Raw genomic sequence first — 24,088 nt, forward strand, 5'->3', positions numbered from 1 at the left:
AAAAGCTGAACTTGAATGTGGCAAAAAGAAATAATACTTAACAACAGGACTTATTGGATTATTGAAACTTAAAAGCCTTAAAAGGGAAAGGAAAGTGAAAATAAAAGGTGGAACTTGGACATAACAGAAAGCACCACCTAATGGTAAAGGAAAAATTTCAGTGACTCTTTAAAAAGTGTTTGGTTCTCTAAAAATTGAAACTTGATACAAAGTAAGAGGAACTTTGATACAATAAGATGGAAACTCTAAAAAGTGAAATTAACATATCATAAGGGAAGAAGAAAGGAGCTTGAACCCTGGGAATACTAGGTGACTTTGAGAAAAATTTAAAACCCAACAAAAGGAACTTAATAATAAAAATATATAAATATTGGACTATTTTGACCCTGGAAAATTGAAAGAGGATTTAACAGAAAAGGATGACTAGAAGCTGGTTTAAATAAACTACTGAACAACTGGACTGGACTTAAATACTGAAGAAAGAGACAAAAGAAAAACTAAAATTGAAAGAGGTGCACAAAAATGGCATAATTTTGTTTGGAAATAAAATTGGACTTAAGGAGTATAAGGGAAATGATATGTGAAAGAGTGGAACTGTGTAGTATTGCCTTACAAATTTTAGAAACGGTGACGTTGGAGAACAAAGAAGAACAAGGAGATCCAGAAGGGGAGGAGTTGGTTAGAGAAGAGGCCAGCCTCAATGAACAAATGGAGCAACGAACATTAAAACAAGAGGGGAAAAACATGGAAATTTAAACTTGGAGGTTTGAGGGGACAATGAAAAAGGTAACTGTTTGGAAAGTCAAACAAAGAAAAAGGAAACAGCAAAAAAGGGAATTACAGGAGAAAGCTCAAAAGAGGGAAGGGGATAAAAATTGGAGTCAGAAATGGAGGGAGAAAATAAAGGAAAAGGGGAATAAGGGAAAAGACCAGAAAAGAAGGGGATATAGAACCCCCCCCCCCAAATGAAAATAAGCTACATGGTTACTTAAATATAAAATTCTACAGGTCACTTGAATTAATTTAGGTCACAAAGACAATGTAATAAAACACTATCACAGATCAAATATCTAGATTTTGTGGTTTTATTCATAATCCCAATTCAATAGGTTTGTGAGCTGTGATGGCACAGTGGTTAGAATGCAATACCGCAGGCTGCTTCTGCTGACTGCCAGCTGCCAGCAGTTCAGCAGTTTGATTCTCACTGGTTCAAGGTTGACTCAGCTTTCCATCTTTCCGAGGTCAGATTGTTGGGGGCAATATGATTTTATTTTTTTAATAAAGTTTTATTTGGGTTTTCACACACAAAATACAAGTAAAACATCTTTTTTGAAAATAGCATGGTCCCGGGTTGAACTTCTTTATACAGACACAAAACTCAATTTCATGCTCCTTTTTGTATTCTATTCCATATCTTATACTATTTTACATTTTCTATATAGTTTTCCCCTCTTTTAATTTTCTCAATTTTATTTTGATTATCTCATCTCAATTCAAATCATTATATTTATACTTTTGTCTGTTCTGTTTCAATTTCATATTATCTTTTCTCATTAAACAAATTTTCTCTTGTAGTTACTCATTGGGGTATGACACCTTTATATCTTTTAATTACATCCATTCAACTCTTATTTAAGCTTCAATATATACCTTAAGTTTATGACCTTCACTATAATACATAATACATAACTTCCAATCAAATTCTGCTTGGCACATTCTTATAATACACACTATATTCTTTTTTTAAAAAAAGAAGAAACATTGTAAATATATGTAATTATAAACCCTCATTCCATTTCAGTTCAGTTCTATCATTAATAATCATTAAAATCTTAACATCTTTAACATTTCTTTTCAATTAAATATCATACTTCCTTAAAAACACATATAATCTCCATAATTAATGTTTCCCTTATTTCTCTTCACATATGTTTTATAAATCATTAAATATACCTTTTGTTACATTTATTTATTGACAAGCATTCCACTGAATTACGATAGCTATTTTATCAGACATTTTAATCATACATTGTTTCATATTTTCTAAAATTATTTCTGCTTCTAATATAACCATACTATCTTATGTACCTTTGCAGAATCCCTTTTTTCATTAAGTTTTCACCCATTATTTCTAAATAGGCCCTGTTTCTCTATATTTTGTTTCTGTCCTTTATAACTTCTTTTCCTTTCTTTCTTCCCTCTCATCTTCTCCCTCCCCTTTTTACCCCCTTGTCTCTCTAGTTCTAATTCTCTCTTCTGCATTTCCCTCTTCTGTTGCTTTCTAATTTTATACTTATTTTTCACTCTATTTTTTTTTTTTTTTGGAGTTGTTTTTCCCAGTCTTAAACTTTCCATTCTCTTTCCCCCCTTTCCTTTTTTCCCCCATCTAAGATTACTTGTTCATTAAAGATGGCTTCTTCTTTGTTGCAATCTTCTTGTTCTGCAGGCATTTATTGTTGTTTCTCATAATTCCAAATCTCCATTTCTAAAAACTGAAATACGAAGCCAAAAGAACCTCTGCCTTCTTGTGCATCTTCTTTGTACTTTTTAAGTTCCATTTTCAGTTCTTCTAAAAGTGGAGCCATTTTAAAAAGTTTTAAACAACCACCCGATTGATTTTAGTCATTCAAAACAATAACCAAGAATCCAAAAATCATCAAGTAATCCAGATACTCCCGAGTTATATCTTCTTATTTCTGTTTTGACTTTCTCTTCCTGGGGTTTTTGTTGCAATATTTCAGTTAGAATGTATCTTTTGGAAGTCTTGTTGAGATTTTGCTGTAAGTTCTTTTTTAATTCCAGGCAGTCTCCTCCCTTCCAGATCCTACCCTTTTATTCTTTTTCTCTCCTTTCCTGTTTTCAAAAGCTTTTAATTATCCAGAAATCTTTATTATCCCTTTGACTTTTTATTTTCAGCATTAAATGCCTATTGATGTCAAAGTGGATTTTTTTCCAATTTCTTGCTTAGGTCTCTTAGCTGTCAGTATAGGAAAAGGAGAAAACCAAATCTTTTCCATTTTCTCTCTCCTTCGCAGCTTAAAAATCTTCTTAGGGAACAATGTTATTGTTTTTTAACAGCTTTAATTCCAGGGCACCTTATTTGTTGCTTTTGCTGTTTGACCCGGTCAACCAAAACTTTCTCTTCTTATCTTCCTCCTGCACATTCTTTTCCGGTCGAGTTCTTCTTTGTGGTGGCCATTTCTGACCACCGCTGCAACCGCCTTTGGGAAAGGGAATAATGGCCAGCTGGGGAGGAGAGATGTGGCTCTCTTCAACCCTGCTAGGCAGTCTCCCCCCTCTTCTCCACCTCTACGGGGTGGCTTAGCCCTGAAACCAGCTGGCTCAGGGCGCTCCAGCGGCGAGCACGGATCGAAGCCTCACAGAGAGGAGGTTTTAGTCTGTCGCTGAAGAAGCTCAAATCGGAAACCTGTTGGGGTCAATATGTTGACTCTCTAAACCAGTGGTTGCCAACTGGTGGGCCGTGGCCCACTGGTGGGCCGTGTGAAAATTTTGGTGGGCCGCAGAGAAATCTCACCCCCAGAGCACCCCCACAAAGCAACTAATTCAGGCTGTGCAGAAACACAAGGCTGCGCCTCCCACATGGCCCACGGGTACCCTCCCCGCCCACTCAGTCCTTACCCAGTAAATTTGCCTACTAAATTGCTATTTTTCCTTTTTCCAACCATCATCTATTCTGCTGTGCTGGGAGATTTAGATTAGCTAGGAAGCAGTAAATGGTTGGATTTCTTGCTTTCTAGCTAGTCTTTAAATCTTCAGCTCAGCACAGCCGAACCTCCCTTAGGACTGAAGTTTTGCTTGCAAGCAAATTCAGTGCAGGCTCACGGCAAGCAAATTTTATGTGACAGACTGAGCTAGCCAATGGCAGATAGATAGATCTCTGAATGAATCTGTGATTCTGTGAGCAACTCAATCTGCCTGCCTGCTTTGCCTGATTTTGGGTAAAAGTTGCTCTTTTTTTAAATAAAAAAATTCAATATTTATATAAATATTTATAATATATACATACAAGCCATGCCCACCCAGTCACATGTCCACCAAGCCACACCCACAAATTAGGCCATGCCCACAGAACCGGTTAGTGGTCCCTGGGATCTAAAATTATGAGTTTGGTGGTCCCTGAGGTCCAAAAGGTTGGCGACCCCTGCTCTAAACCACTTAAAGAAGTCTTTAAAGCACTGTGAAGCAGTATATAAGTCTATTTGCTATTGCTATTATATCCTATTTTGAGACTTCTACTAGGGAGGACTTTAACTCAATAGAAGAGGGTTTTGTTTTTGTTCTGGTTTTTTTTTTTTTTTTTGGTTTCCAGACCATTCCACTTTAATGTTTTGCCCAAAATTCTAGAGAGATGCTGCAGAGGGATAGAATCAGGATCATGTGAAGTGTTAGTACCACTTTTTAAGACCTTGGTAAAACCACACTTGGAATATTGCACCTAGGTTTGGTCACTACAATATATGTAAAAAAAAGATGTTGAGACTTTGGAAAGAGGGCGGACAAGAGCAACAAAGATGATTAGGGGACTGGAGGCTAAAACACATGAAGAATGGTTGCAGGAATTGGATATGTCTAGTCCAGTGAAAGCTGCCAACTTATTTTTCAAAGCGTCAAAGACAAGAAGCAATGAATGAAAAACTAACTAAGGAGAGAAGCAATCTAGAACTAAGGAGAAATTTCCTAACAGAACGATCAGCCAGTAGAATGGCCTGCCTTCAGAAGTTGTGGATGTTCCATCACTGGAGCTTTTAAGAAGAGACTGGACAGCCACTTGCCTGGAATGGTATAGGAATGGGATATCCTGCTTTGAACAGGGAATTAGACTAGAAGACCTCCAAAATCCCTTCCAACTCTGATGATGTTCTACATTCTAGTTAACAATGCTAGCCTAGACAGACCAATGATCTGACCCAGAACTACAGAGCTTTCTTGTCCCCCACCTTCGTCCAAGATGTAAAACAAACAAATAATTGACTGCAAACATTTTACATGACCTGCAGTTATTCTCCTTCATATTTGGGCAGAAAGAAATAAAAAGCTTCTTTAAATATGAATGATGGAGTTGAATTGATTTTCTACTTTCACATCTATTTTGTATACTACATTTTGAATGTCATCACATTCTTATGCATATGGTTGATGGGAACATATTGCCTCTATCTGGAATTTGTGAAAGAGAGCATTTTTTTGAAAAAAAGGCTCATTTTGAGATTTTCAGTATTCAGAGGCTGTAAACTGAAATAAACCAATAAGCTCAAAATCAAGCAACTGTCGAAATGGAAAGGCACTCATCTAATTTTCTATGCAGAGAGTAAGAAACTGATTTTATGCAAGCCTGTGTAGAGAAGAAATGATGAAATTATTGCCTGCTGGTTTTTGTCCCAAATTATCATTAATTCTGTAAGTATTTCCAGCCATCTAAATGGATTGTTTGTATATTTCTTTCCCTTGCAGAAATAAACCAGTTATGTGTGCCATTGCTGATATTTGGGGGGAGAGGGGTTGGAGGAACTGAGGCAAGAAATGAAGTTCTAGGCCTTACTGATAAATTGAAAGTAAACAAATTGCATGCTCCTATCAATCAAAAAGATCATAAAGAAGTGAAATCTGAAATTGCTGATATAGCAAGGAAATGCTAGGATGTAAGTCTTTTAAAAATGCACACAAACTGTTTCAAAATGCTCTTACAAATATTTACTGTATGTTCAAATCTACTTGAGCATGTCAGAATTCAGGAAGCCCTGAAAACACAACTACACAGCAGAAGTTGGGGAATCCACACAAATCTTTTGGCTACTTCTCAACTGAAGATTTTAATGACTTATTTATTTATCAGATATATAGGGCCTCCTGACTTTATTGGAAATCTCTAGACTATAAACCACAACTCTTCAGATATAAACCATGTTCCATTCATGAGGATTGCTCCAAAATTCTCTTCTATTTTGACAGACATTTTTAAAGCAAATTCTCTTCCATCTAGATCAGGGGTCCCCAAACTTGGCAAGACTTGTGGACTGCAACTTTAAGACTTGTGGACTGCAACTCCCAGAATTCTCCAGCCATCCACAAGTCTTAAAGTCCACAAGTCTTAAAGTTGCCAAATTTGGGGACCCCAATTTAGATGAATGACCACTTGAATTTTTTCCATGGCAGTATATAAAAACTATTATTCTCAATCTTAAACCCATTCTATTCATCAAATTCATTTAATTATCTATTTTTACATTTTTGTTAATATCTTCATATTCTGTTTATTAATCTTGAAATTCTAATTTGCTCATTAATATTCCTATTTCCTTTAAATGATCTTCCAGAACCAACACCAAATCTTCAAACACCTTTAACTTATAAGTTCCTTTTTAAAATTTTATTCTCACAATCCTCTGATTTGGTCTTATATCTCTATTCAATATTTCAAGAACCAAAGTAAACAAGACAGAAAACAGTGGACATTCTTGTCTAATTTCTTTTTTGCATTTTGCAAGTTTTGTTACATCTCTATTAACAATTATTTGTGCTTCCTGTGCACAATTGATCTTACCCATTTTATAAACTTCTCTCCAAACTTCAAATCTTCTAAAACCTTAAATAACCAAGCCCAGTTCAAATTGTTAAAGGCTTTCTTTGCTTCTTAAAAAAAATCAATGTATCTTGATTTTCATTATGTTGTTCAAAATATTTCAAAATGCCCAACAAATTTCTAACACTATCCTTTAAATGTCTCTTAGGTAAAAAAAAAAAAAAAAAAAAAAACCACATGAATCTCCTGAATAAATTCTTGCAGAATTATTTTCAATCTATCAACTAAAATCATTGTGAATAATTGATTTTTATTTTTCATAATACTGTCCTTCAGTGGTGGGATTCAAAAAAATTTACTACCGGTTCTGTGGGCATAGCTTGGTGGGCCTGGCTTGGTGGGCATGGCAGAGGAAGGATACTGTAAAATCCCCATTCCCTCCCCACCCCACAAACCTGCTTTCCATCTCCGTTCTCCTGTGCAGGGCAACAAAAGAAGACCCAGCTGATCAGCTGAGACTCAGGAGGTAAAGAATAGATGGGGGCGAGGCCAGTCAGAGGTGGTATTTGCTGGTTCTCCGAACTACTCAAAATTTCCACCACTGGTTCTCCAGAACAGGTCAGAACCTGCTGAATAGCATCTCTGAACAGAAGAAGAAGAAGAAGAAGAAGAAGAAGAAGAAGAAGAAGAAGAAGAAGAAGAAGAAGAAGAAGAAGAAGAAGAAGGAAGGAGAAGGAAGAAGAAGGAGAAGAAGAAGGAAGGAAGAAGGAAGGAGAGGAGAAGGAGAAGGAGAAGGAGAAGGAGAAGGAGAAGGAGAAGGAGAAGGAGAAGGAGAAGGAGAAGGAGAAGGAGAAGAAGAAGGAGAAGGAGAAGAAAGGGAGAAGAAGAAGCTTGGAGGAAGAGGGAGGAGGAAGAGGAGGAGGAACATGGCTATAGGATCTCTCTTTCTGACTCTCTCCAAAATTACTTGCAGTCTTTTCCTCTGGAACAGGTGTGTCAATCTTGCATCGTCACATAACGTATCATGACTTTTTCCCCCTTTGCCAAACTGGGCATGGTTTGGTCAGCCACACCAGCAACCAGGCCGTGAGCCATGACTTTGACACCCCTGCTCTAGAACAAATAGGAAGGAAAACAAAAAAATAAGGCAAAGGCATGTTCTGAATTCATGTATGAGAAGGATAGAAAGCTTTTAATCACACTGTGTTTATAGCAGGATAGAAGTCAGTTCAGGTTCTTAAAACTGGTGGGAAGGGATAACAGCACCCCTTCCTTTCTACATCACTATGGTAAGACTAGAGAGACTTTACATCAGGGATGTTCAACATACGTTTAAAATTTGTGGACCTCAACTCCCAGAAATCCCCAGCTAGTTGGTGTCCACAAGTCTTAAAGATGCCAAAGTTGGACACCTCTGCTTTAGATTATTCACTTCCTCTGGCATAGTAATTCTCTCCCAAAGAAATCTGGATTTGTAGGACAGTCCTTTTGTCAGTGTTCCAAGTAACAACCTCCAAAGAAAGAGACTCTGAGAATATCATCTTCCCAAAGATCCACTTTATTAGAGAGGTCATATTGGCACATCTGGGGAAAAGCCAAATCTGAGAGTTCTGGGTTTTCCCTAACCCAACGAAAACCCAAAATCCAACCCCTGCACCCAATCATCCATCACATTGTCCAATCCTCACATTGTTCCAACTGGAGACTACCCCCAGTCACCCTCCTCCAGATGCAGGTTAACATGTCCTTGATTTTCTGAAAAAGGTATGTTGTTGTGACTAATCTTCCACTGCTCCTTGAAATCCCCCTCCCAAATTCTCAGGCCCAGAAGCCTCAAAGAAAAATGGCTTCCAAACTGACACCTTTTCAACAAATGTTTTAAGTGTGGAGTTTTTTTTTAGATTCATTTTTTGCTGGTAAGAGAAGAAGAGCAAACCTTAATAGTTTTTCAAACCTTAGAGAAAACTTGACTTTAAGAACAAAAGGCAGTTCTGTCATGTCATGCAGACATAATGTTTATTTATTTATTTTATTTATTTGATTTGCCAATTGTTTACAAGATAATAAGTATAAGTGTATACATAGTTGTGAATACATGAAATGGGTACATATAAGAATAATGTTTATGTAAATGGAGATAACAAGAAAACTATTATCAGGAAACAACCTTAATATCCCCTTTATTGTCTTTTCTTTTAGTGACTATTTTTTTCCTCTGCTTTATAATTTCTATTTCACCAAATGAACCCAACCCATCAGGAATTCCAAAATAAATTAAATGAATAATGGAAACACATTAGACAATCATGTTTGTATATGCAACATGGTGTCAGTAATGCCATATTGAGGACATCCTTACTCAAATTGTGCTTTTACAGATCTACATCAAAGGCATTAATAGGAGATAATTCCTTTGAGTAAGGAATTATCTCCTATTAATGCCTTTGATGCAGATCTGTAAAAGCACAATGGAGAAATCCAATACAGAAATCCTATCACAAAACTGTATGCTCTTATCGGCAAAGTGTGTGTAGATTCTTCAAGTACATTTCAGGTAATTAGAGGAAATGAAGATTGAGTACCAAAATTTATCTGTCCAATCATAAAAAATATAGCCCAGATCATCCTCTGGATGAACTCCTCTGACACAACAGTCTTCAAATGGCATGACCAGAAGTCGAGCCATGTTGACAATGAATAACACCAGTTTGACTGAGATGAAAGCAAAGTCATCGGCCATGCCAAAACTCACCATGCATGTGAATTCATCAAAGACTGGTCCTCTACGAATGGATCCATCAATAAACACATTGACTAAGAACCATTATATGAATCTATAAGAAATGGGACACCCAAACGAGCAATTAACAAGAGATCCAACCACATCGCCACCAGTTGAATTTTGTACCATGTAAACAACCAGTAACTTGACCAACTGACAATAAAACCACACAAGATTTATATAAATGGAAGAAAACCAGAATAAAACAGTTCACCCAAAACCCTGCTGAAGATGTTACCTAGTTTGGTAACTAATATTCCAGGAGCAAGCTTGGAGAACAAACCATTGCCAAATCTACAACCCGAACTATGAATACTCTCTACTATTTCAAACAACAGTCTTCATTTTCTCTCAGTTCCACACGATGCTTAGTAAAGACCAGCTAAAACAAATTGTTTCCTAAAATTCAAGGGCAAACTGGTTTTCTATTTTCACAAGACCAAGAGAAATGGATTCACTGGAGTTCTGAAGTTGGAGCAAATGTCTCCGTAGGGGCTTTTTTCTACTAGCACTACTTGAGTGGAACTTATGATTTGATAATCAGAAAAAAAGCATGCTATGGTAAGTATGCTGCTTTTCGGGATTCATTTGATGTTCATTGTAGGGGCCCAGCTTATAATGAATGTGGCTGATTTCATTGAGATGTCACGTTGAGGGGTCCTGTTTCTACCAAGAGGACACTTGTAATTCAGTGTTCATTATTTGTACTTAATTCACCCAAGAAAATATGAGCCAGCAGTGTGCAGCATTAGCCAAAAAAGCTAATGCAATCCTAAATTGCATTAATAGAGGAATACAATCAAGATTAAGTGAGGTACTAATACTAATGCTAATAAATCCTTAGTAAGACCACACCTAGAGTACTACATCAGTTTTGGTCACCACACTTTAAAAAAGATGTTGAGGCTCTAGAAAAGAGTACAGAGAAGAGCAACCAGGATGATTAGGGGACTGGAGGCTAAAACATACAACGAACGGTTGCAGGAACTGGGCTTGGCTAATCTAGTAAAGAGAAGGACCAGGGGAGACATGATAGCGGTCTTCCAATATTTGAGGGGCTGCCACAGGGAGGAAGGGGGTCAAGCTATTTTCTAAAGCTCCTATAGGCCAGACAAGGAATAATGGATGGAAACTGAACAAGGAGAGATTTATCCTGGAAACAAGGAGAAACTTTCTGACAGTGAGAACAATCAACCAATGGAACAGTTTGCCCTCGGAAGTTGTGGGAGTGCCATCAGTTGAGACTTTCAAGAAGAGATTGGACCGCCATTTGTCAGAAATGGTATAGGATCTCCTGCTTGGGCAGCGGGTTGGACTAGATGACCCACAAGGTCCCTTCCAACTCTGATGATCTGAATTATCTGAAAATGAACACCTAAGCCACTGCTTCTACTTAATAATAATTTGTACTCAAATATTGATGGAACTGAATAAGTACTGGTGTTAGCAATCTTGTCAAAATTCTCTCTGATTGCTGAATCAAAATGTTAGCTTTGTGGCTTCCTACAAGCTTAAAGGGAATAATTTGGACCTCTCTAGCAGAGCCCTTCTTTCGAGGGCTCCCCAGTAAAAGATAATTACAAAAGGCTGCCACCAGTACAGTTGAAATTCTTGATGCTCCCTATTATGTTCATCTGGGGTGTTCTTAGCCCTTCACCCTTGGGACCCCAACAACTCTGTGGATAATTGATTCCAATGGCAAACTGTTCTTAAATTCAAAAATGCTTTAGACTTCCTTGCCCAGAACCCAAACTGCAGAACCTAATAAAATTTAGTGAACATCCAGAAAACAGAAGGAGTAGATGCCAACCATGGTATCTTGTACATAGGGAAGATTTTAATAAGAAATTTCCTTTTCAAAGTAATGAAACCAAATCTCCAGATACAAAAAAAAAATGGTTAAGAAAAGGTGATGTAGAAAAGAAAACAAGGGATGGCAGCAATGGAGAAATAAGAATTGACCAATTGACCATATTTTTATTTATTTATTTTATTTATTTATCAAGATCACATGCATGTATATAAACATGATTATGAATACATGAAATGGATACGAATAAATTGTAATATACAGGGGTAACAAAAGGTGCACTACCTAATAATCACAGAATCTCAGAGTTGAAAGGGAACTCAGAACTTATCTAGTCCAATTCTCTGCTCACTGAAGGATCTGAATTTAAAGCATTTCAGACAGATGCTTATATAATCTCTCTTTGAAGACTTCCAGTGAACATGGGAGATTCCTTCTAACAGTTAATCTGAATCTAATTGCCTGGAATTTCAATCTGTTCGTTTTGGTCATGTCCTTCAAGGTAACCAATTATGCATACCTTCACTTTTTTACGTGATAACATTTGAGATATCTGAAGACTGCTACACTCTTTCCCATGGCCTTCTCTTCTAAAGGCTAAACATATGGGTCTTTTATACCATTTTTCAAAGGACTTGCTTTTCACGTTGTTGATAGTTTTCCTCTGAACTCACTCTAAATTGTTGAGTCATTTTAAGCCATGGTGCCCAGAATTAGACAGAGGGGGATTGAATACAAAACATTTGCTAGACCAATACTTGAATACAGCTCATCAGTCTGGAGCCCATATTACGTATCTGATATTAATACAGTTGAGAAAGTCCAGAAATATTTCACAAGAAGAGTTTTCCACTCCTCTACTCATTGCAGAATACCTTATGCCACCAGACTTGAAATTCTAGACCTAGACAACCTAGAATTACGCCGCCTTCGGTCCGATCTAAGTATAATACATAAAATTATATATTGCAATGTCCTACCTGTCAATGAATACTTCAGCTTCAACCATAACAATACAAGAGCACACAATAGATACAAACTCAAAGTTAACCGCACCAAACTTGATTGCAGGAAATACGACTTCAACAACAGAGTGGTCAATGTCTGGAACACTCTACCTGACTATGTGGTTTCTTCCCCAAACCCCAAAAAACTTTAACCTTAGACTGTCTACTATTGACCTCACCCCTTTCCTAAGAGGTCTGTAGGGGGCGTGCATAAGCGCACCAACGTGCCTACCATCCCTGTCCTATTGTTTCTTTTTTTTCTTATATGTATCCATTTCATGTATTCATAACTATGTTTATACCTATACATATTACCTTATAATCGCTTGACAAAATAAAATAAATAAAAATAAAAATAAAATAAAAATGTATAGGGAGTGTGGTGGGGGAGTTGATATTAGTTGATCAATCACTTCCAGTGTTGATAATCCCCCATTGGGGCATCAAGCCAACCAGCAGAGCCAGAACTTCAGACTCTTGTAGAAGACCAGGAAGATATGAGCCAACCTTACCAAAAGCAACATGTTCCAGAGGGCTGGGATTCCTTGACTGGCTGGATCCACAGCATGCCTCCTCTGCCAGCAGGGGTGGAACAGGCCTGTCCTAAAGGGGAGAGATGAGTCCTCAAGTAATGTGGACCCATGCCAAGCAGGACTTTATTGGTCATGACTAACACATTGAATTGTGGAAGCAATCTGGCAGCCAATGCAGCTCACAGAACAACAATGTAACAGGGACTTCTGTAGGAACCCCAAAGACTCTTCACCAGTTGAAGCAGGGGTGGGCTGCCAATATTTTTACTACCGGTTCTGTGGGTGTGGCTAGGTGGGAGTGGCTAAGTGGGCATGGCCATGTGACTGGGTGGGTGTGGCTTCTTCTTCTTCTTTTTTGCAGCACTCCCCCCATGCTCCATTTTTTGGACCTCCTGGGGGGGGCATGTTTGCTCTCAGGAGCCTTCCCTGAGGCCCAGAAAGGCAAGAAATGGAGCATGTTTTTTGGCCTCCTGGGCCTCAGGGAAGCCTCCTGGGTGAAGCAGTAAGACAGCAAGGGAGATCCCAGCACAACTGATCATCAGAGCAGCTTATCGTTGGGAGGAAAAAAAGAAAAGGAATACCTTAAGGAGTGACTGGATGGGGAGAATGCAGTCAACAATGTCAGGCATGCGCACAATGTCGCGCATATCCGATAAGGACTGACTGGGTGGGGAGGGGAGGGGAGGGCAGAGAGGGGTAGGGCCAGCGGGGCATGATTTGCCAGTTCTACAAACTGTGCAGAATCATAACAACCGGTTCTATAGAACCGGTCCGAACCAGTAGAATCCCACCCCTGAGTTGAAGCCTCCAAATGCTCTTCAAAGGTAGCTCGATGTAGAGAATTAATACATCCCAAAATAGCATTTGGTTTTTTAGAATCTGTATCATATATTTAGCTTTTTTTTTTTCTTGATCTGGTAGAACAACCAGATTATTTTCACATGAACTACTGCCAAGTCAGATTTCCCTCAACTTATATTTGTATCTTTCATTCCTGCCTTGGTTGCAGGATTTTACACTTCTCCATGTTAAATTCCATCCTGTTTGCTTCAGCCCACATCATGAATTATGGCATTTTGCAACACAAGAAACAAATATGGCTGTTACAGTATGGCCAATAAATATAGGTAACAATGACTTTTCTTTGTTTTTGGTTAAAAAGACAGAGGCAGTGAGAAGATAAATGTCTCCCTGTTCCCCTGGCATTTGGGACTGGTATATGCTAGCAATCCATCCAATGGTTTGCAAAGGCTGCAATATCCACTCTTCTTCTCAAGGGTGTACTTCTATTTGCAATTTATTATAACAGCAAATGGTTCAGTCCTCCACTTCTTTCAGGGCATTAATCTAGTGTGGGTGGGCGGATGGGTAGGGCTGTGTATTTGTGTGGGTATGTGTTTAAAAAAAAAACAATCTACAAAAGGGAAAATGGCTGGCAGGGATTAGCTATGATGGTTTAACCAAATGTCTCGCTGACAGATTCTTTTCCCTTTTAATTTCTACTAAAGTTCAAATGTTGCAATGTGAATAGTCGCTACTCTTCAATTTGATTAAAGAAAAATTGCTGTGGAATGTAATTTCAGAAAAGAAGATAATGTGAATGAAATTCTCAAGCATTCTTGTACCGGGGTGCGTTCTGGCACTGCTTTCATTCTAAAGCAGGGGTGTCAAACTTGATTTCATTGAGGGCAGCTTCAGGGTTGTGTTTGACCTCAGAAGGGTGGGGGCATGGCCAGGTTGGGCATGGCCAGCTTGACATCCGTTTACAACTGTGATGGTCTCCTGCAGCTCTCTGCCAGCTTTGTTTTTGGCCGTGACAGCCTCCTGCAGTCCTCTGGCAGCAAAAATGGAGCTCGAGGGCACAGTCCCCCCGCCTCCAAGCTCTGGGGGTTTTTTTGGCAGAAAGCTGCAGGAGGCTGTAATGGTCAAAAACAGAACTTGGGGGGAGGCACTGACAGAAGCACCATGGGTCTGTCCTTCGCTATTTCCAGGGCAGCCCTGCAGGACAGATCTAAGCATCCCACAGGCCAGATCTGGCCACAGGCCTTGAGTTTGACACACCTGTTCTAAAGGGATCCAAGAGGAGTTTAGGAACACACTGAATTTCACTATTCAATCCTCTCCTGAAAAGTCAACAATCACTCTAGCTTCTGTCTTTCCATTAAATCCCAAGAGGAAATTTAACCTGAGAAATTCCTTCCAGGGAGCATTTTCAAAGCTCCTGCCCACTCTACAGTAGATGGGAGTCTATCTGCTCTGGAGTAGCTACAGACTTTCTCCTTTCACTGGAGAAGTTTACATAAATCATCCATCCTTTTCCCCTATCTATTAATTTGGTTGAAAATTAAGAAGGTGATTGTTTCTGGATGCAATTCATGGTGTTGGTTGTAAGATATTAAGCCCCGCATGGCATAAGGCTTGGTTACTTGATGGGCTACATGTTTCCTATGACATCTGCTTGACCAATTTGATCCTGGTTGGTGTAGTCCAGGTTCTATGCATTGAACAATGCCGTCTCTTAAGATACATGTAGCTTGTCTTCTCTGTAGCAGTGTCTATCCTCTGGAATGAGGTTGCCCCAGAGATGCAGATGGTTCCCATTCTGTTGTTCAAAAGAACTCAGCAATGGAGAGTAGAACCCTCACTTTTGTTGTGTGTGTTATCTTTTATTTTTATGCTTTATGCTTTATTGATTATCTTGATTTTCTTTGGTTGTGAGCCACCCAGAGTCACTGAGAGTTGAACAGAATACAAGTTTAATAAATTATGATCTGTTGCCTAGTCAGCCAAAGTTTTAAACAGTCTGCCTATCAAGTCCTTCCTAAGGATCTGGGATAGGCAGATGTTAGAGTATTAAAAATATTGTCCAAGTTCCAAGTAAAGCTGCCTTTTCCAATTGACTACTGGGGATTTTGTCAATGTCGATAGTGTTCAAATTGTGCTCCAAATGTTCTGGAATTATACCCAAGGCACCTATTACTATTGGTACTATTTTTGCTTTCTTTTTTCATATTCATTCTATTTTTATTGTCAGTAGGGGGGGGAGTAATGGAAAGAAGCTTAACAAAAAGAGATCCAACCTAGAACTAAGGAGAAATTTCCTGTCAATGAGAACAATTTATCAGTGAAATGATCTGCCCCCAGAAGCTGTGGTGCTCCATCACTGGGGGGTTTTAAGAAGAAGTTAGGCAGCCATTTGTCTGGAATTATATAGGATCTCCTGCCTGAGCAGAAGGTTAGAGTAGAAAGCGTCATACACCTATGCCAACGATGTTATTTTGTGTTCTATATTCTAAGTCAAATACTTTCTTTCAGTCAATCCAAACCCCATTCAAGTTGGTTTTTCTTCTTTTGCAGTCTTCCAAAATAATCTCATCGATTAGTAGCTAATATTATATTTATTTATTAAATTTATATGTTGCCTATCTCACAGCTTACGGACACCATACAAAGAAAGGTAGAAGATAATAAAATTTATATTAAAATGAACAGAGATCTTCTTCTCACTTTCAACATGGAATGCCCCAGTGGTGGGATTCAAAAGTTCCCACTACCGGTTCTGTGGGCGTGGCTTGGTGGGCATGGCTGCAGGGGTGGGGTTGTGTGACTTGCATGGTTTTGTGCATGTGCGCCAATCACACGCTTTGCGCATGCATTAAATCAGCAAAAACTAAGCTATTGTGCCTCTCAGTTGTTTAGCCCAGCAATCTGTTCTGCCACGGCAAACAGCTGAGAGGTTAAAAAGGACCTAGGAGCAGGGGTGGGAGCGTGGACCCAACTGCAGAGCATCGGAGAGACTCAGAGTGAACTGGTTCTCTTCCAGTTGATCTTGGGCACTACCGGTACACCAGAACCTAGCCAAACTGGTAGAATACCACCACTGGAATGCCCCCATTAGCATTTATCCCTCTGCTGTTTTATTCCTCTGCTGATATTATTATTACTATTATTTTCACCCTGACTGCAAACCCTCCCATTAAGACTTGGATATTTGTAATAAGCCTGAAGAGGAGAAGCAAATGTTTTGTGGTTAGTTGTTCATTCATCTGATTTGTTTGCCTCTAACTAAATTCGACGAACAAGAATGTACAGGTTAGTATTCTATTTTATCTTCCCATAAGCCCAAAAGACAGCAATATTACAATCTTCATTTTTAACAATACTTTTCTACTAACTGAAAGTGACATGTTTCCAAATCTTATTGTAAACAAGTACAATACTTTCCCTCTAACACTTGTTCATATAGAATGGTTGATTATAGCAGTGTTTCTCAACCTGGGCAACTTTAAGATTGTGTAGATTTCAGTTCCCAAAATTCCCCAGCTAGCATAGCTGGCTAGGGGATTCTGGGAGTTGAAGTCTACACATCTTCAAGTTGTCTAGGTTGAGAAGCCATGAACTACAAGCATATCACAAAAGGAAGAATTCCCGATCTCTCTCCAGAAGTTTCAGAGTCATCGTAAAAGCAAAGAGAACATGACAATAGGAGAACAGATTGACCAAGCTGCTCTTAAAATATTGAGCTATAAAACACAAGATTGTAAGGACCTTCAGATGTAATTGAACAATAGAATGGTTCCTGTGTTCTTCAAGTCACAGGGAATGAAGGAGGGAGGGAGGAAATAACTCAGCTCTCATCTCTTATTTAACAGCTTCTTCTACAAAGGGTAAAATGATTTCATGTTTCTGTTCAAGTATCAAGGAAGCAATACTTTACAGAGGCTTTCCATATATGTGTGTGTGAGAGAGAGAGAGAGTGAGAAAGAAAGTCTGAAAAAGAGAAAGGTCAATTGACCTTCTAGCTAAATGGGCCATAATCATACCCAACCCAAGGTGTTTCCTTTATTGTGTGCCCAAGTTGGAACAATATCTATAAAATCAAGAGTTGAATGCTTTATAAATCCAGGCAGCCTGCACATTGGAGACCAGCCATATTTGTTAGTAAGAAGGAGAATCAACAACCTCTGTGTGAAGCCAGAGGTTTACATAACCTCAGAAGGAAAGGATCTGCTGCTTTTGCTTTATTTAAATTAAGCATCATTACTCTCTGTAAATCATAGCAATTGTAGGGGCTTCATCACTGGAAGCTTTCAAGAAGAGACTGGACTGCCATTTGGCAGAAATGGGTCTCCTGCTTGGGCTGGGGGTTGGGCCAGATGACCTACAAGGTCCCTTCCAACTCTGTTAATCTCTTAATCTGTTAAACCTTCACCCCACTAACTAGTTTCTCTTTAGAATAAGAATAAGGTTGCACAGAGATCAATTTGGGAAAGAGATTAATTACTTAATTCAAATATTAGTAGATGTATATATGGGGGCGCAGTGGCCTAGAGGTTAAGATGCTGGGTTTGCTAACCAGAAGGTTGGCAGTTCAAGACCCAAGTATTGCATGATGGGATGAATTACTACTGTTTCTCCACTTAAAATTATTTGATCATTAAAGATGGCTTCTTCTTTGTCCCAATCTTCTTGTTCTGCAAGTGTTTCTTGTTGCTTCTCATAGTTCCAGATCTCCATTTCTAAGAATGTAAACACGAAGCCAAAAGAACTTCTCCCTTCTTGTGCATCTTCTTTCCATTTTTTAAGTTCCGTTTTCAGTTCTTCTAAGAGTGATACCATTTTAAAAACTTTTAAACAACCATCCAGTTAATTTTAGTCATCTAGATGCAAAAACCAAAAATCACCAAATAATCCAAATAATCCAAGGCTGTTTCTACTTGCTTCTTTTTTCCACTTTCTCTTCCTGGGGTTCTATTATTTTGTTACCAAGTTTCCATTAAAATGTATCTTTGAAGAATCTTGTTAAAATTTCACTGTAAGTTCCTTTTAATTACAGTTCCATTCCTTAATTCCAGGCAGTCTCCTCCATTTTTCCAGATCCTGCCCTTCTATTCTTTTTTTTTTCTTTCCAGCTTTTAAAAACTTTTAAATGTCCAGAAATCTTTATTTATCCCTTTGACTTTTATTTTCAGCTTAGATGCCTATTAATGTCAAAGTGGATTTTTTTTTCAGTTTCTTGCTTAAGTCTCTTAGCTGTCAGTATAAGGAAGGGAAATAAAAAAAAACTAATCCCTTCCCTTCTCTCTCTCCTTCGCAGCTTCAAAATCTTCTTTGGGAACAATGTTGTTAAGTTTAAATTCCAGGGTACCTTATTTGTTGCTTTTGCTGTTTGACCCGGTCAACCAAAACTTTCTCTTTTTATCTTCCTCCTGCACATTCTTTTCCAGTCGAGTTCTTCTTTGTGGTGGCCATTTCTGACCACCACTACAACCGCCTTCGGGAAAGGGAGTAATGGCTAGCTGGGGAGGAGAGATGCGGCTCTCCTCAACCCTGCAGGCAGTCTCCCCCCTCTTCACCACCTCTACGGGGTGGCTTAGCCCTGAAACCAGCTGGCTCGGGGCGCTCCAGTGGCGAGCACGGATTGAAGCCTCAGAGACACAAGGTTTCGGTCTGTCGCCGAAGGAGCTCAAACTGGAAGTCCAGCTGTTGTTTTTTTTAATGTAGCCCTTTCATTCTTAGCAGTAGGGCTTTGGGCATAGAAACACCTTCCTGATGTCTCTCCAAACCAAACATGACATTTCCACAAGAAGTAATTCTATGCCAGAAACCGATCTTAGTGTTTCTCTTGTGACAATGGCATTACACAGCTCTAACTGGTATTTCTTACAAGCTTCTGATGATGGAAACCAGGAAGGCCAACTTTCCTTCCCCTGTAGCCATTCATTCAAAGTTTACAACAGAGTTCAGGCATGGTGAAACAAGGTGCCTTTTATCAGGGTTCCTTAGAATGGCTCAAATAAGATTGTGAGCAGTCTTGTTTGCAGAAATGTTTCATTCAGTCAGTCAGCTCCTTCTTGTAATCCCTCTCACAATACAGAGCAAAACTCCCCCCTCTGATTTACACTTTCTCTTGTTTCTACCGGCCGCAACTCCTGAGAGATTTGGTTAACTGTGGTCAGTTAAGATAGCCCAGCTTAATGTTGAGGGCCCTATAGTTTTCCTCATCTCAGTTAGCATCTACAGAAAAAACACCTGTGGTCTTTGAAAAGACTGATATAATTAAGGATGTATGTGTGTAGCCTTTAAAAGACTTATGAACCCTGCTAGTTATTCCAGAGCAATGTTAGCAAGTATAATCTCTTAACGCCAGGACTGCGTTTCATGGTCATGAGTTAAAAGTCCAGAATCTTTCAATGATCCTTTAAACTTAAAGTCTATTTCTTAGAAGGCTCTTTTTACCATATGTCTGGAAACATTTTGTTCCACAAATGCTTGACTTGTTTAAGGTATGACAGGTTTACTAAGAATAAAAATATGGCACGTCTCAAGATGAAAGAAATAAATCATCTCAATTCTAGTCTATGAAACATCTGTTTCCACTCATCAGCCTGTTCCATCATTTGTTCCCATTAACCTACAAATTTCTTTTGTTTGTTTCCCAAACTGTGATTTTGTGACTATTTGGTCTGCACATTTATTCCCTCCCCTCTCCTGAAATTTCAGAGTTTCTAGAAAATATTTTGAATGGGATGATCCTCAAATCGTGATTTTAAAAATATTAAAATGGTTGAAAGTTTTCTGAATTCAAGAGGATAATTTGCTGATCTTATTTTACAATCCTGTCTTGGGTATCTATTGAAAAGTCATTCTACATTTATTAGGATTATTTTAAAGAAGCAGATATATATGAATATATTCAATAGAAATAGCACTTAGACCAGGGATGTCAAACTTGTGTCATCACAGAGTCGGCATGTGACGTATCATGACTTTTTTCCTCTTTGCTAAACTGGGCATGGGTGTGGCCAGTGCATGATACATCTGGCCCACAGGCCACAAGTTTGATACACCTGACTTAGACTTATATACTACATCACTTTACAGCACTCTCTGGGTACTTTACAAAGTCAGCTCCAAATAATCTGGCTCCTCATTTTACCAACCGCAGAAGGATGGAAGGTTGAGTCAACTTTCAGGTGGTCAGGATCAAACTCCTGGCCGTGGGCAGAGTCAGCCTGCAATTCTGCATTCTAACCATTGTGCCACCAGGGCTCATATCCAAAAAGATTCAAAACTCTTCTGGCTATATGGAAGGGAAGGAAGAAAATTAGCACTAAGAAAGAGCAGAAGAATTTTTATTTTTGTAAGCCACCCAAAGTCACTGAGAAGAATGGGTGGCCGTGCAATTTTTTAAAATAAATAAATAATGTCGTTCTTCAATTAGGTGGCAAACTTGTTTTTAAGCAGAAGAATGACTAACTTCATTGAAGCAGATTTTAACTCCTTTTATTTCTTTTTTATAGACGGTTTTGCACATTGAAATTATAATTCTGTATTCACCTTAATTTTATCACTGATGTACTAATGATGATCTAAGTTAAACTAGATTGGACTCAATTATTACTGTCTTAGATGAAATATTACCTAGGAATCATAACAGAACAGAATTGGGAGGGACCTTAGAGGTCTTCTAGTCCAACCTCCTGCTCAGGCAGGAGACCCTATACCATTTCAGACAAGTGGTTGTCCAATCTCTTTTTAAAAACTTCCAGTGTTGGAGCATTCCCAACTTCTGGAAGCAAATTATACAAACCTTTCATATAAATATGAAAGTACAAAACTTTCTACTGCCCCTTTTAACTGCTTAATCCATTAGGATGGGTTCTTTCTCAGTTTCTTTCAATGACAGTTAAGCAACTGTGGGCTGCCCCTCTTTTTTGATCATTTCCTAGTCAGCATCTCTTCCTCAAGATCATCCACACATTCCACTTCATTAGATTCCTGAATCTAAACTAGTTTGGACATAAATACTAATGGTTGGTATTTGTTTTTTTTTAAATCAGATTTCTTTGTTTTGTTTCTAAATATACATTTCAAATAGCATCTCCAATATACATTTTAAGCCCAATGTGATAAGTGTGTTTTTCCTTTCTATTTAGAACAATGCTGATAAATAAATACATTTTAATTGCTTCATCTAGTCAGACAAAACTAATTATTTCCAATAATAACAGAAGAGGAACGCATTGCTTTTTTTAGTAACACTAGTCCCCTAGCAATCCTAATGGCATTCATCGCTCTTGGTGATCTTTATCAGTGGAGGTAATGTTCCATTCCTTCCATTCCTGTTCCTATTAGGTCTTTTCATAACCTTTGATATCATTTATCATGGTATCCTTCTGGTATTATTGGGGACAGGAAGTAAGGTTCTGCACTGATTCTACTTCTTCTTAAGTGGACAGTACCTGCTGAGGAGAGGAGAGAAAATGATTGACTCAAATGAGTTACTCATATCACTGAGTTACTCCTGAGTTCAGCTTTCTCCCCATCACTATTTAACATTTACAGAGACCCACTGGAAAAAGTCTTCTATCAAATTGGGGTATGGCATCATCACAACATCACTACCTCAGGCTATACAAGGGATGCTGTCAATGTCTTCACCCGGTCTCTGGATATTATCACTGTCTGGATGAAATTAAACAGGTGTCAGCATTCCAGGAATTACAGCCATTTCTGGGGTCCTGAGCCCTGGTAACTCACCTGAATTCTCAGGGAGTGGAAAGACTCAGGGAAAACAACAGGATGGAGGAAGAAGGAACCGGTGAAATTGAACTTTAGCAAGATAGAGCTGGTGTTTGTACATCATGGCTCTCTTGAAGCTTCAGGGTTGTCAGTGAGGTAGTGTGCCCATTGCAAAGCAATTCTGTGACTTAGGTATTCTTCTACTCCAACTTCTGAGCAGATAAAGGCTGTGGCCAGGGTGCCTTTAATACCAATAAAGGAGTATGTTTGTATCTCAGGGTTGAAATGAGAGGTCCTTGGTTGTCTCTGAGATTGGTTGTTTACTTGCAGATGTTTCATTACACAAACTAGGTGTTAGGTCTGGTGATGTTACTTAGTTTGGATAATGAAGCATCTGCTAGAAGATAACCAGCTCAGAGGGTAATAACAAGGACCTCTCAGGGTGGCCTTTGCCAGTTCCCACCAGTGAGCCAGTTTCAGGTCTACCCAGTGGAGCAAGACCTTGCACAATGATACATGCCCTCTTTACTATGTGACTGAACTACCAGAAGGTAGTCTATTGGGGGTTCTCCGAAGAACACTGAGAAGTTTCAGCCAGTCCATAAACCAGTTATTGTTTAGCAAATTGCACCAGTGTTTTGGAACCTTTACTGCCTTCCTATCTGCTTCAGCTCCAGTTCAAACAGTTGGTTTTAATTTACACAGTACTACCAGGCTTAGCACCAAAGTATCTTCAGGAACATCTCCAGATGGAATTAGACCCCCCCACACACACACACTTGTACTTTCTAGAAGAAACTGCCAAGAGCCCCACTTCTGCATTGTGAGGAGGCTGAGATACTTTGCCATTACTTATCTGCTGGTCATATTGCGGAAAAGATTCCCAGTTGGTAAGACCCCACCCACCCCAGTAGAAATTTGGTTATAACTGCATGCATTGGTCATAAATGCTTTTTAAACTTATTTACTACAATCAAATTTGTGAATGGTTACTAAATGAGGAGTGTCTAATTCACAAAATAATTCAAAGGGAGGGTATTGCAAGCTCATTGAAGGCAATGCAGAGAAAGTGGCTTTATAACCCGATCAATTTAAATGGAGTTTAATGGATTTTTAAGTTTCACTGATTTGTTTGTATAAATCAAAGCAAGACTGCTGTAGGTTGATTTTCAACAGTTTATACATGATATTTTAAGACACCTCCCATAATTTTCTATCTTGTCTATCTTTTTCCTCCCTGTTTATCTAATTGAGCATGGAATTTATAAATATTGTCTCATAATTCCATTGGTACTCTGTAGATTAACTACAGAAAAGGAGGAGAAGGAGGAGCAACAGTATCATCTAGATGAAAGAGGCATTTAAACTCACAGAATCTAACCCCCATTTCCTTTTACAGGAATCTCTTTGATATCTGGTTGTCTAATTTCTGCTAGAACAATTCTACTAAAAAACCCTGCAATCTCACTTGATATTTGATTCATCTACTGAGCTATCCTCACTACAGGTGGTCCTTGCTTACTGACTCCTACAGGAACAGTTCATAGTTTTGCTAATGATGAAAAACTAACTTTGCAACCCATCCTCACTTTACATGTCTGTAAAGCAAAGGAAAGCTGAATTTTATTCATAAACACAGTAACAGTTTCACTTCATGTCTGCTTCAGTTAATAACCAGTCCAAGTTGTGGTCCCTAAATGAGGACTACCTGTATTATATATCTTTTTTTCTGACATTTATTGGAATCTGCTTTCTGTAATTTGAAATCCATTATTTCCTCTCCTGTACTGTAGAACAATAGAGAACATATTATGGTTCTATATGTAAAACACTTTCACATATTTGAAGTATTTGTCACATGCTTGCCAAAACAATATGCTTCCTAAATAA

This window comes from Notechis scutatus, chromosome 1 (genome assembly GCF_049901735.1).
Source record: "Notechis scutatus isolate UNSWTSFEM ecotype Mainland chromosome 1, rNotScu1.2, whole genome shotgun sequence".
Classification (NCBI taxonomy): Eukaryota; Metazoa; Chordata; class Lepidosauria; order Squamata; family Elapidae; genus Notechis; species Notechis scutatus.